Source organism: Lygodium microphyllum, chromosome 28 (assembly GCF_053477565.2).
Source record: "Lygodium microphyllum isolate KBCC chromosome 28, Lygodium_microphyllum_v1.1.10, whole genome shotgun sequence".
NCBI lineage: Eukaryota > Viridiplantae > Streptophyta > Polypodiopsida > Schizaeales > Lygodiaceae > Lygodium > Lygodium microphyllum.
Genome location: NC_141162.1, coordinates 108,815,932 through 108,829,692, shown reverse-complemented (window position 1 = coordinate 108,829,692; position 13,761 = coordinate 108,815,932).

The window sequence follows — 13,761 nt, the reverse complement described above, 5'->3', positions numbered from 1 at the left end:
GGAAATAAGAGAAAAAACAATAAATAACAAATTCATTGAGTTAATATTGATTTTTGTTGAATAGAAGAGGTTATTGTACAAGGGCCTTCATAGAATATTCTCTGATACATCCCCAATTGGTGTTTTTTCAGGTGTCTAAGGAGATGCACTAGTCTCTGGATACTTGTTTAGTATCCTAGGAGATATTTTAAGAGAGGATTGGGGCCCACTTTCCCTTTGTGGTCTCTTAAGTGGGATATTCTAAGAACCTTCTAGTGCCTCCGTGGGGAACTTTGTGATGGCCTTTGAGGGGTTTTCCTTGGGCTCATTATTTGGGGCTCTCCTTTTGGAGTTCTTTTGCCAGTACCTTTGTGCAAGCATTGAGCCAATTTCTTCATGGCTCCCCTTCTAGAGTTTTTCGACCAGTCCTTTCTTCTTACATGGACATAGAGCCAATTTCTTCACCATGATTTTGTTTCTTGTTGGCTCTTTCCTTGGTTGCACCAACCACTTCCTCAATGGTCCTCTTACCATTCTCAGATGCAATCTCCTTGGTCTTGCTTGTAATTGTATGCTTCTTAACTACAAATGGATTCTTGGCAATTGGCTTCTTGGCTACAGTAGCTAGCTTCTTAGCTACAACTGGGTTCTTAGCTATTTCTAGATTCTTTGCACTACTACTCAAGTGTGATATGCATGATAGTAAAATACAAAGAGAATGATAAAACAAAGCAATGACCGCATGTAATCTATTCATCAAGAATTACATAGACAAGAATATACCCCCCCTGATGATAAGGAATGATGACAAATTGAATTTCATTAGGGTTTATCTCTTGTAGGAAGAGTTCAATTGAGTTTGAATATGCATTTGCAAAGACAAGAGGATCCATTGCAAAAACCTTTTTGATATTGTCATGTGGAAGTATGAGCATCAAACACCTAGACATAATGAGATTATACATGTGATTAGTAAAATGGTAACAATAGGGGGCCATTCATGACCAAACCCCACAACATGTAGGTGGGCATTCCCAATGTGTTGGATAGTCCGTGTGTTGGGTCCAACAACTATTTTCATGGAAAATAGGCAATGAAGACAATATGAGTGAAAAATCAAGGATAAAATGAAATACAATAGTGGACTAACATACCTTATATGAACTAGAATCATTGTGTCATTTATCTCCTTTTCCTTCATGTGAAGGAATATTATGTCCTCAAGTGAGACGTACAGGTATTGTGGTTCTTGTTATTATCCAACATTTGCAACACCTTGCCTTTGAATATAATTCATCTTTTTAGCATTTTACTTTTCTAGATCCCCCATCATATCCAATAAAATTTCTTCCTCTCTTTCTTTATCATCACCCTTATTGTGTTGCTCTTTTTCTTTATCATCACCCTTATTGTGTTGCCCATCCTAGTTATTAGGAAAATTGCCCTCTTGTACTTCTTCATTTGAAAACCTATCATTTTCATTTCCCTTATTAAAAAAATCTTCCTTTGAGCCTCTTCTTTATGTTTTCTTGAAGTTACTCTTCAATATGCACATATCTATGAAAGGACTTCTTAGATTCCCTTGGCCTTCTAGTAGGAGCAATGTTCAATATTTCATATGCCTTTCTATCGACTATCAAAGGACTTCCATGACTTTCTAATTTCCCTAAGTGCATTTATTTGCTGCTCTCCTCCTTATAGACTTGGCAACCTGTCTTTTGCACTACTAGCCAATGTATGGGTAAATGCACGTTGTTTGCTCTTTTCAAAATTGCTAGTCCTCTTGGCCTTGCAATTTGAGGTCACTATTGTTAAGAATTCAAGCTCAACTTTACTATCTTTAGGTTGTGTGTACCCAACACTTAGCTTGTCCAAATGTACCAAATAAGTCGGTCTATACTTGGTGTGAAAGGTATTATAGACCTTAGACCTTAGAGTGTTGTATTCACCTCAATTATATGGATTATGGAATATGAAGATAATGAAGAGTGAGAGCATACGTCTCTTTTCAGTTGCTCCAACCCTTCTCTCTGTCTCTCTCTCTTTTACCATGGTATTAGAGCCATGAATGGGCTTTGTGGTGGATAGCATTTGTGAAGCAGATTTGGAACTTGAAGATTCATGGTTCTTGACAAGAGGGGTTGACTACCATTCTTCCTGTTGAAGGTATACATTGCTTCATTTGGTTTGCCATTGCTATTGGAGGTTGCCTGGGTCCTGTTTGGAGCATTTGGAGCCTTCATTGATCACATTAGAGAGAGCACTGATCATCAGTGTGCTGAAGAGTTGCTGAATACACCCCCAAGCTGCATCACGTGTTTGCACTTGCTGTCCAAATAGTTCCCCATGGCTACAAATCAGTAAAGTGATCACTAGTCAAGTGATTTACAGCTTGCATACACACTTCGAAAGGTACTTGAAGGTTGTACTATGCTATTGCCTTTGTGGGAGCTCATCTATGAGTTGTAATAGTGAATTGAAAACCTGAAAATATTCTTGAATTGTTGTATATAGGGTATATACAACATATGTTTTACATTAGAAAGGTTTTGGAGCTCTTGGACATGTCTAGAAGACTTCATTAGAGCATAGGTATGCTCAAGGAGACATGTACATTGGTTTTCATGATTATGGGCTAAAGTTTTTTGACAAAAATACTTAGATTTGGAAGTATTTGACAAGCTGAAATCTATCCTAAAATTTCTAGCACTAATACATGGCACCGTTTGATCCATGCATGCCTTGGAATGATTGTTATGACTAGCTAGAATGCTGGGTGAATGTCTGGGCAATACCCATGTACACTTGGGCATGATTAAAAGGATTAAAAATTAAATTTTGGAATGCATTTATAGATTTGAAAATTACAGGCTGAGAACTGTGGACATCAAACATGGTCTTTGCTTGAAGCACTACATGACATTGATTGGTCCCTATCAAATGTATGGTTTGAATGTGGGAATGTTTGAAGCATTAGGAAAAGCATTGAATGCTATTGAAAACTAAAGTTTGGAGGTGAAAAAAAATGCATTTAAAGTGTCTTGGCTGATTACAAGCAAGGAATACAGTCCATGATATTGCTTCTTGAAGACATAGTGTCTATGGTTGTATGTATGGTCATGTATTGACCCCGACACACTGAAGAAAATGTATGAACTAATTTGAAGACATTTTGGAGTTGGATAAACCTTGCTTTGCTAAATATTTGTTGATTGCAATATGTGAATAGGATTTTTAACACTTGTACTTATTGGTTATGCACTGATTTGTGCCTTTATGGTCATATTTGGACTGCTATATGTAGTAGCAAATGTCTATAAAGTTTTGGAGCATGTATGACATGTATACATATCATTTTTAGCTATGAATCAGCTACTAGCCACTGACAGTTTACAAAATTTAGACTGCATCTATGTACTTTGACAATAAGGTTGCATGAGACAAAGTTAAAATGCCTACATGGTTTATGTATTGATTGATTTTCCTACAGGTTATACCGCATGTTGTTGTGGATGTTTTGAGATGTTAAGGGGATGAAATACTCTAGTTTTAGTAGTGAATTTCTTGCAAAAAACTATCATAAATAGTCAAAGAATGAAGTTAGTCAGTTAGAATTGTTGGCTTGCAGGTAGTCAGGCATTGTTTGCAACATGGCAAATGCAGACAAAACCGAAAATATAACCCAGATAGTGGGGGAAAATCTTGACAGCAATAATTATGCCATATGGAAGTTTCTAATGGAGAATTTCTTGATAGGAAAAGGATTTTGGGACTTGGTGACGGTGTTGAAGCTTAACCTAAAATTCTAGAGAAGAATCCTACAGCTGATCAAAGACGGGCGCACCAAGCTTAGTTGGAAAGAGGTCGCATGGTGCTACACTAGTTATCTTTGTGTATCTCGGATGCTATGGTAATGCAGATCATGAACTGCAAGTCACTAGCAGATGCATGGAACATATTGATCATGTACTATGGCACAACTACCAGTGCCAAGAAGATACAGTTGAAGAAGAAATTCAACAACATGGAGAGAAAAGGTAGATCTATACAGGATTATGTCACAGAGATTAATACTATTGCGGATCAACTAGCATCCATTGGCACACAGAGGTTGAGGATGAAGACATGGTTGCAATGACATTAAATGGTTTGGGATCTAAATATAAGTCATTTGATACTTCCATCACTGTGTAGGCTGAAATGCCAGATTTCAATGAGCTGGTTGCATTGCTTATTCATGAAGAGGTTAAACTTGGATTGGCTACAGGTTCTAGTAGCTCCAAGAACAAGGATGTTCTATTTTATTTGAATCAACGCAGCCGTGGCAGCTATGGTAGAGGTTATCATTCTGGAAGAGTAGGCCAACAAAATGTATCCTATGGTCATAATAACCAACAAGGTTCAAATGCACAAGGAGGTGGAAATTTTAGAGGCAGGGGGAGATCTAGCCTTAGAGGTAGAGGCTCCTAGCAGTAGCATTGTTCATCTGACAATCCTAATAAGGATAAGGATTGTCATTACTCTGGAAATTATGGTCATATTACTAAGGGTTTCTGGAAGAAGCAGGGCAATCAAAGAGGAAAACAACATGGACATTATGCAACGTCTAGTCAGGCAGAACATGCATCTGGGGATAGATTGTTTGCCATGACATATGTGAAAGATAGGGCTGCTGAGAAGTCTCATGAGAATGCAGTTTGGCACATTGATTTGGGGGCATCGAATCATACAACACCTCATTGTGACTAGTTTACAGATATGGTGCCTAAGAAGAATGGCAATGTATGCACAGGGGATGACACACAACATAGCATAGAACATAAAGAAAAAGTACCTTTGGTAATCCATGATGGTAGGAAGAAGAACTTATATGATGTATTGCATGTCCCATCAATTACTAAAAATATATTATCTATGGGTCAGATGAATGAGTAGAATTTGAAGGTCTGATTTAACAAGCATGGATGCTTTATTGAGGAGTTTGGTAATGGCTGCAAATTGATTGCTCACGGTCATAGGAATGGCAGGATGTTTACTCTTGATGCCACTTTGCCACAACTGAAATCAGCAATATTTTCCCATGGCTCTGGCACAGTTAAAGACCTCAAAATATGGCACAAGAGAGTGGGACATGTTAATCTTCAGTGGCTACAAATGATGCAGAAGAAATAGCTTGTGATATGTTTACCCAAGTTTCAGTATACAGATATTGATCATGTTTGTGATGCTTGTTAGTTTGGTAAATAATCAAGGTTGCCATTTGTCAGGCATGTAAGAAATAGTACGTCACCATTGCAATTACTTCACTCTGATGTGTGGAGGCCAATCCATAATGCATCTATGGGAGGCTCCAGGTACTATGTGACATTCATTGATGACTTCAGTCATTATACTTGGCTTTATATACTGAAAACAAAGGATGAGGTGTTTGTTGTTTTTCAACAGTTTAAAAAGCAGGTTGAAAAGAAATTTGATTGTTACATCTCTTGCTTGAGATCTGATAGTGATGGGGAGTATGTGTCAAATGAGTTTGACAATTTTTTGGCTGAAAATGGCATGCATAGGTAGCTTACATGCAGCTACACTCCACAGCAAAATGGAGTAGCCGAACAGAAGAACATGGTATTGATGTAAGCTGCTCCGACAATGATGAATGAGAAGAGTATGCCACTCTATTATTGGACTGAGGTTGTTATGGCAGCCATGTTTATCTTGAACAAGACTCCCACTCTGCAAGTATTCATGAGATGAAACCATTTGAGAAGCTGTATGGCTACAAGCTTGATGTCAGTCACATGAAAGTATTTGGCTGTCTTGCTTATGTGCACATACCTGATGAGAAAAGGAAAAAGCTAGATCTGAAAGCACATAAGCGTGTCCTTATTGGATATTCACAGGAGAAGAAGGCATACAAATGTTATGATCCCTCTACTCGGGATACATTAGTGAGCAGAGATGTCATCTTTGATGAGATGGCCTCTTGGCATGCATCACCAATTACAATGCCATCGGATATGCCTTCTACACATGTTTCTACAATTGATTCATACCAGAGTACTGCAATGACAAGCCCTAGTGTTACGAGGGTATCTCCATGGATAGGGAAATTGAGGAGCTTTGGCTCACCATCCATTGACACCAGTATGTTAGTGAGGGGGAGATATGATGTGGTGGGTAGCAAAGGAAAAGAAAAAGTCATTGATGATACATCTGGTGTGATGACACCTAGCAAGATGACTTCAGACTATGACTCAGCTGATAGTCTAGACTGTGAGCTTGGTATTCCGATAGTGTATACGCCTAGTACTAGGCAGAATAGGTACATTTTGCCTCATGAGAGAGGGAGATCGAGTAGTGCACCACACCTTAGACAATCGCAGAGAGTCAGGTACTTTGCAGAGGCTGACTTACAGTGGTTACTTTGCAAAGAATTTTGCTTATATGACAAAGGTGACAAAGGTCAAAGATCCTGTTACATTTGCTGAAGTAGTGATGGATAAAAATTGGTGCATAGCTATGGATGATGAGATAGATGCTTTGGCTGAAAATAGTACTTGGGATCTTGTGCCACTGCTAGAAGGAAAGAAGGCCATTGGCTACAAATGGGTCTACAAAATTAAATGCAAGCCGGATGGCAGTGTAGAGAGGTATAAAGCCACGGTAGCTGCTAAAGGATATGCTCAACGGTATGGGTTAGACTATGAGGAAACATTCAGCCATGTTGCCAAGATGGCAATCATATGAACAATGATCGCATTGGCTGCTGCTAAAGGCTGGAAATCATAGCAGATGAATGTGAAAAATGTTTTCCTCAATGGTGAATTGGAAGAGGATGTTTATATGAATCAGCCTAAAGGGTATATACACCTTGATTTTCAGCATTATGTATGCAAATTGAAAAAGTATTGTATGGGCTAAAGTAGGCTCTGAGAGCTGGCATGCAAGGATCACTAGTTACTTGCAGAGTTTGGGATTTACTATTGGTAGGGCTGATCATAGTCTGTTTACAAAAAAGTTTTGGTAGTGCTGGTTATCTATGTTGATGATTTGATAATCACAGGTGATGATGTCTTTGGGATACATCATATTATGCAGATGCTAAAATCTGAATTTGACATGAAAGACTTAGGTGAACTGAAGTATTTCTTGGGTATTGAGGTGATCAAGGCTGAAAATTATTTATGGATGATGAAGAAAAACTATGCCATCAAAATGCTAAATAAATATGGCATGGCTAAATGTAAACCGCTGGATACACCTCTTGATTAGAATGTCAAGTTGGACATTAGCAGTGGAGCTGAAATTGATGATGTGACTATGTACAGGGGTAGATGGTTGGAAGCTTGATCTACTTAACCATCACAAGGCCTGATTTGAGTTATGCATTTGGGCTCATAAGTCAGTTCATGCACAAGCCCAGGAAGCCACACCTGGATGTTGTTAGATGGATTATGCGATATGTAAAGTCCATTGTAGATCATGGGTTGTTCTATGAGAAGGATAAGGTCCTAAAACTCATTGGTTACACAGATGCGGATTGGGCAGGATGCTCATATAATCGTAGATCCACAAGTGGTTATGCCTTTGGATTTGGAAGTGGAATGATGAGCTGGAGCAGTAAGAAGCAGTCAATGGTTGCATTGTCTAGCACTAAGGCAAATTACAGGGGTGCTACATTGGCAGCATGTGAGTTTGCATGGCTGCTCAAGCTTATGGCTGATTTGGACATACAAGTGGATGCTCCAGTGACCTTATTATGCGACAATCTTAGTAGTGTATTACTGGCAACAAATCTAGTGTATCATGCCAGGACTAAACACATTGAGGTGCACTACCATTTTATCATAGAGATGGTTCTTGTAGGGAAATTAGACCTTATGCATGTGAAGATGGATGAGCAGCTTGCAAATATCTTTACCAAATATTTGGATAAAGAGTGTCTTCTACCTTTGAGGGCTTCCATACTTATGAATGACTTCTGGTTTATTTCTCCTTTCTTCATTTGAATCTTGTTATTTTATGCCATCTACTCCATTTCCAACTTGCTCCTTAGGGACCTTCATTGTAGTATATTTGATTGTTACCATTGTCTCTATAGCATGCTACTACAACATTGCAAGTTTGACACTTGAGATGAAAGCTAAAAAAACTTGCAAAAACATGCATATGGCAACTCGGACCCTATGGTGCACAAGAGGGATGTCCAATTATGTGGAAATGTCTTCTTGTACACCATAGGGTCTAGATGGTTGTGTGACGAGAAACACAAAATTTCAACAAACGTGTGACAATCACAATAAATGTATGGAAATTTTGACACAATTTCTTGCAAAGCCCCAGAAAACACACCAACACGTGAGAGTAAACTTAGAAAGCTTGAGGTGTACATTGCAAGAGTACACACAAACCACAATGTTATGCCTACAACAAAGGTGAGAGTGAGAGTTTTGTGCCAATGAGGATATGTTGCAAGGCGGCTACAGGGACCAGACCATGGGCAAAAGGAGGTTTGAGAAGTGGAAAATTTCCCTATAGTGCACTTGAGGGTCTAACTACAAATTTTCTTGGGCATAAGAGACCAATGTTGCCTTAGATACATGCAACACACTAAGATTTTGAAAGATTTGATGTGAAATTGAAGGTTTGGAATAAGTTTCATGAGATTGAGAAAGATTCACATGTTAGTGTGAGTTGGAAAATGAGCTATTAAAAGTTTATATGTTGGTCTCACACATGTGAGACAATGTCATTTAGTGCCATGTGTTCAATGATCCACAAATGATGGAGACCCATTTGCCACATGTTGATTTTCAATGTTGCCACATGTGCATTCGACTCAAATTCATGACTGACTGTTTGCCATGTGGCAAGCATGCCATGTTTCTCGATCAACCATTTGACTTGTGACATCATCCAAAATTCAACAATTCATAAATACGCAGACGTTTGGTCACATAGTACATTTTTCAAGCAATATTTTGAAGGTTTATCACATTCAAATGTACCTATCTTCCAGTGTATTTGAGTTCCCCCTCTAGCATTATGCCAAAGCCAAAATGATTATGTTGCTAATTGTATTGAGGGTTGAAAATACCAAAATTTTAGCTATTTTTTGTTGGTCTTTTGGTATTGAATGGATGATTTGATGCATGATTAGATAGGTTAGATTGATTTTGAGAGTGTTTTGGTGAGTGTTGGTGAGATGTCTGATTTGTGTCTATATGAGCTTTGTTTTGGTTTTGTTGAGAGGTTGTGATGAACAATAAGTGGTTTCAAGTTTTATAAAAAATACATATGATGTTTTTTATATATTAGAGTGGTTTTGATTTGACCGATATTATTCTTTTGTTTTCTATTTGTGTTGATTAGCTATACCTCTCCTCGAGTGTTTGACCTATATGGTTTTTCTGTTTTGTGTTTGGGTTTTGATTAGCCATACCTCTTCGAGGGTGTCTTTATGGCCACATGAGAATTATGGTTGTCAGGACCAAAAACGGGCCTAACACTAGCTTTAAGACTCTAGCTAGGATCCTACACACACCAAATAATCCCACACGGCCTTGTGGCTAGGAGCATCAGGATAATGTGAAATGGTTTATCTAACTAATGCATTTGTAGACATGAGTTTCAAACTGTAATCCAGCGTTTTGCCCATCCCGACTCCAAGCACAAGGAGCTCCCATACATAGGTGACTACTTCACTTCGATTTACACATATAGAGGGAACCCCCAACAATTAAATGTTGTGGTCCCTATAGCTCTCGTACACCCTAGGGATTGGCCCTGTTATGCACAGTCTTACACATAAAGCACAATGAAACTGATGACACCAAAAGAAGCATAAAAACAAGACACATAAAGCACAATGAAACTGATGACACCAAAAGAAGCATAAAAACAAGGCACAAAAATATCCATGCACATATCACAATTTCATCTTTTGTAAAGAGGATAACATTTACATTGTTCCAAAATCACTAAAATACACACTTACATGAGGGGGCCACATCCACATCCACCATCATAAATAAATGGTATACACAAAAGTGTTACGTGCATGCATTTGTAAAGGGTAGGAATACTCAAAATTAAAGGCCAAAGGTCTTATAATATCAAATGTATTTAAAAATTTCAAAGAAATAATAAAATATGGAGAAGTGTGCTTTTTGGTTGAAAGGGTGGATTGAGGACACCAGTGGTTGTGTGTCTCTTTCTCTCCCTCTCTTTCCTCAGAAAACACTTTCTCTTCTCTTGGACGTGGCAGGGTCCTCCATTTTTGGTGCACTGGTTGGGAAAGAACTGATCTTTGAAGCTGCAAATAGAGGCATTGGAAGGCGGAAGAGGAGCCACTCTACATAGAGGGTGTACCTTCAGTCATTTGAAGGGAAATAGAGAACAAGAGAAGAAGCAACCCACCTTGAACAATTCTTATAATAGCCTGGGAGCAAAAGAAGAGGAACTACAGATCCGTCCCGAAATCTATCTCATCCCTTAAAAAATCAAACAAAAGCAGATGTGTCAATAAAAGATGCATCTCGCCACCACCTAATGCATCAATAAAAGATGTGCCAAAATAAAAAATTTCTCTCATCTGTTGAAAATCAAAAAGTAGGCAAACATGCACACTAGCTACGTTTGAGAACACAAGCAGGAGAAGAAGAAGACAGGCGCAACAATTTGAACCATATAAAACCTTATGCTGTCAAAGGTTGCATTTTCAAATAGACGATCTACAAATTCTAAAATACAATCTGGCATCCGTTGGAGGAGAGAGGAGAAAGGAGAAGAAGAAGAAGAACTTGCTTCAGAAGAAGGCAGAGAGAGCACGAAAGCATCGGTTCCCTGCTATTTCCTCCTTTACGTGAGAGAGAGAGAAAGAGGTTGCATTTGGGGGTAGCTCTTCCTCATGGAGGTACCCATCTTGCCAATAAAATGATGAAGAAGGGAGGCAATATCAGCAACAAGAGAGAGAGAGAGAGAGATGGATGGATGGAGATGGGTCCTTGATACTCTGGATTAAGGCATGATGCTACCCTCCCCGGATTGATCACCAACCAATTTGTGAGATGCCAAAAGCGGAACCTACACCACAGGCAGAGGACCGTGCCTCCTCGGAGAAGTCGTGTAATCAACCTGGCCGAGACTCTGACTATCATGGTCTGGAGAGAGAAAGAAATCAAAGGAAAAAAATGCATCAAATAGAGAAGAAGAAGAAGAAGAAGGAGCAGCGTGGGAGCCTGCGAGGCGCATAACTGCAGTAGGCGTGCATGGGGAGAGAGAGAGAGAGAGAGAGAGAGAGAGAGAGAGAGAGAGAGAGAGAGAGAGAGAGAGAGAGAGAGAGAGAGAGAGAGAGAGTGCGCTTTTTGTTAGAGATGGAGCGAAGCATGATCCTTCCCCTATGGGTGCGCTCACAGGGTGGATCCACCTACAATAAAAGAGCAGACTTTTGTTTGTCTTCAAAAAAAAACCAGATGAGTAAAGCCACCAGATCTTGGAGCATATCAAGCAGAGCTTGTTTTTAGGAAAAAACGATCTCAGATATGTAATTGCACACACACACACACACACACAGATGGTCAATGTATGTTCCCATTCCTTCTCTTCCTACTAAATCCCATCTTAAGCACCCCAAAATGGGCAGTTTGATGTATGCCATGATAGCCACTCGTCCAGATATTGCCTTTGCAGTTGGTGTTGTGGCACACTATATGGCTACACCTAGTAAAAAGCATTGGGATGTTGTAAAGGGTATCATGAGATACCTAAAGGGACAGCAGATATGTGTATTTGCTATAGCAGCCAGGGTACAAGAGTTGTGGGCTACATAGACTCCGATTATGTAGGACATGCAGATAGTAGGAAGTCCACTTCCCGCTATGTCTTTACATATGTTAGAGGTGATGTTTCTTGGATGTCCAGGGTTCAGAAGTGTACGGCTCTCTCTACCACTGAGGTCGAGTATGTTGCGGCCACTGAGGCATGCAAGGAGGCCATATGGTTGGGCTGTTTGGTTCATGACCTTGGGATTGATACTATACCTATGTTGCATTCGGATTCTATGAGTGTTATTTAGCTAGCCAAGAATCCGGTCTTCCGTGTGCGAAGACAAAACACATTGAGGTGAGGTATCACTTTATATGTGGGGCAATGGAGGACAAGTTTGTTGACCTTGTAAAGATCTCCACTGACAAAAATCTTGCAGATCTGCTCACGAAAAGCCTAACTACTGAGCACTTTGCCTTCCTCAGGAGATTGATGGGTGTTGGATGAGATGACATTTTTTTCCTCATCCTATTGTACATGTGTACATTGTATCTTTTTCTTTTCTTTTCTCCTCACTAGGGCAGATTCACCTTTAAGTGGGAGGTTGTTGGGGGTAAAGGCGCCTCTACCTAGCCGCCTGTGTATTATTACACTGACAGTACCCACCACTGCACACTACAGGTGGCGGGCACCCGTCACCGTCACTTTATTCTTTATTCTTTGAGTGACAGTTTGAATAAAGAAAGGCCCGGTCACACATTGTGACCGTTGGAGTTCCCATTTGTGTCTCTCTCTCTTCTTGCTCTTGCTCTCCGCCATAGCTCACTTCCAAGCAAGCTTCGATCCTTCTCACCTTTCACCATGGACAGAAGGGATCAAAGTGCCACACTCCCCTTCATCTCCCATTCTCTTTGAGCCAAGCGCAATGTAAGTTTGTTTCAATCGAGAAATTCTATAAGAAATGGAAACTCAAAGTGTTGACACCAATCAACCATTAGTAGTTGATTTGACTCATAATAGGAACGAAAGACTCAAGTCGATCCTCATGGGGACAGTCGAAACTTTCACTATGGGGTAGAATTGAGCAAGCCTAGATAGCAACTCCAAGGTATTTCATCAAAATCCTAAATAGTGTTTTCTAGGACATCTCTTGATGGGCTACTAAGAATGTACCGATGAGGAAGCGGCTCAGGCGGGCACAATACATAAATTGCCTTTGAATTCTATGTTGTTTCAGAAAATTATTGAATTCATTAGAGAGGTACTGTGTCCCTTTATCTGACCTTGGGTACTCAATCCACATGCCTATTTATTTCTCAACCAAATTTTAAAGTGAGAAAACACCTCAGTTTTCTCCTTCATGAAATATACCATATATTCCTTGTATGAACATCAATAAAGATTACGCAATACTTACATCTAACCATTGATGTAGTATTTGTAGGACCCACACATCTGAATATACAACATCAAGTAAATGCTTACTTACATGATTATCATGAGGAAATGCATACCTTGTCTATATTCTAAGTTGGAATACTTCACAAAATTTCTTCATATCAAGCACTTTGAACTTAGTCAAGCTAGTCACAATTTTGCATGACAACATATACTTCAATTGCTGTACATTTACATGGCCAACACAACTCGTGCACCTTGTGCAAATATAGCAACCTTTAACTCATGTATATCTACAAGTTTCCACAAAACCATGTATCTCAAGATTTTTCATTTCTCTAAATCATTCTCAATGAGACATCATATGGTTAGAGGTATCTAAATCCACATACCATACATCATTAGTTATTACTATTGATGCATCTACATTTATTGCATTCATCATGTGATGCATAACAAATAACTTCTCATTGTCAAGTTGATTATTGGTAGATACATAATTGTTATGCTATCTTCTCCCAATTCTATTATTTCCACCTCTTCTCTATTCTAGACAATCATATGAAATATGAAATTTCTAACCACAATTATAACATTCTCTATTATCATAACTTGCATTCT